We start from the raw sequence: 1,956 nt of genomic DNA, 5'->3' as shown, positions 1-1,956 counted from the left end.
TTTTCCACTCAAGTCTCTCTCTCTCTCTCTCTCTCTCTCTCTCTCTCTCCTCTCTCTCTCTCTCATTTAAATAACATTTTTTGTGTTTACCATTTAGGTACATTAAATTGCTAGAGATGACAAGTTTACTGTACTAAGTATTTAAAATTTTTAGATTGTAGTGTATTTTTTAGTATTTTTAGTGTTAAAATAGCATTTTAGCTATATTAACACAAAAAATGTAAATGTCCAAAGGTTTTTAGGTATCCAAACTTAGCTTGATTACTAATTTAATTATTAAAATATATATATATATATATATGTTACCTAAAAAAGTAGGTTTTACTTTCTATAATAAAAGTAGCTGTGTGTTTCTTTCTTCCATTAAAATATTACTTAATTAGTGTAAAAGTGTTTAGTAATGTATATTTACCTTTCTCATATGAATCACAAGTTTAGTTAGAAGTTCATGTTGTTGGAAATTCATTTATTTGCATAAACTACAGCATACTCTTGGTGTGCGTATATTATGCCCTTAGTTAATAATAAAATAATATATTAAAAAAAAAAACGAGTAAAAGAAAAAAAATTCATAAGAAAAAAATTGTTTATTTATTATACAAACCTTGTATGCCAAGTGTTTACGGACTTGGTTGATATTAATCTATCATTAAACTTTATTAGGCATACAGCATACTAATCAAAAGTTATGTTAAAGTCAATGATTCAATCAATGATGAGTCAATTTTGGATGTAAAAAACCGTACATATTTTCTATTATTGGATTAGGGGAAGATCAACTATCATTAACAAAATCTTGACTCTTTCTTTCAACGGGGGATGAACAAAGTTTTCAAAAACTGTTTGACATAATGATAATTGATAATAGAGTATATATAGCTGTAACCAAAACACAGCCGCTATGGTTGACATTATTTGTATTGCCGACATACCATTAACAATTTTTTGTTCAAGCCAAATGAGAGAGCACTACGAACAATTCTTTCTAGAACTGAAAGAGCAAATATATGTATTAAATCCATTACATGACAGGCCAAATAAAGAATTTATGGGTTGGTTTGAAGAGAAAAAAAAAAGGGGTTTTTTTTTTTTTTAGAGAAAAAAAGGTTAGTTAAGGTTATATTTATTGTTAAGCATAATTTTTTTTATAAAAGATATATATTGTCAAGAATAATTTTTAGGTACTTTACATGGAAAATTGTGCTCTCTCCTTTTATATTTATTGTGGGGTTTACTTATAAAATTTTTGGTGAGATCCACGATAAATATGACAGAAGAGTAGAGGTGTTCATGGGTCGATTCGGGTTAGGTTTGTACCCAATCTGGAACCGACCTAACCAAATCAAGTGTGCAATTTCCAAGCCCACTGTCAACCGATGAAGGACTCAAGTCAAACTAGTCGGGTTCTTGTTGGGTGACAATCGGTCTCGATCATGTTAGGGAGGAGGAGATTTGGATAGAACTCGCCAGATTTGGCCAAAATCAGTTGGAGTTAGATTTTGAAGCAACAACATGCCAAAATCAATTTCTAGAGGTTGGAACCTGCCGTCAAGCGTCACAAGTCTCAAATCCGACGATTTTTGGATCGGTCCGATCAGTCTAGGTGCGTGGGTTGGACATGCCTTGAGAAAAGAACATTATTTCTCTATGTTTTGGGAGCACCTAAAAATTTGTCATTGTCAAATTAACTATCCAGAGTTTCTAAGTATATTGTCCCACATTGTTTAAGAGAGTGTGTTGTGTGTAGTATAACTTGCCTCACCCTCCCTTAAAAGTTACTATGACTTTTGAATGGAATTGTGATGTGCTTTTGTATTAAAATCCATTTCCCTCTCCCCTATGTCTGTGTGTTTGTTTCTCAAAAACAAAAATGGGTAATTGTTCCACATTACTTAAGAGAGTGTGTTGTGTATATATAACTTGTCTCACCCTCCTTAAAAGTTATCATGGCTTTTG

This window comes from Quercus suber, unplaced genomic scaffold (assembly GCF_002906115.3).
Source record: "Quercus suber isolate HL8 unplaced genomic scaffold, Cork oak 2.0 scaffold_35, whole genome shotgun sequence".
NCBI lineage: Eukaryota > Viridiplantae > Streptophyta > Magnoliopsida > Fagales > Fagaceae > Quercus > Quercus suber.
The sequence above is the reverse complement of the archived record's forward strand: the minus strand, read 5'-3'. Positions refer to the sequence as shown.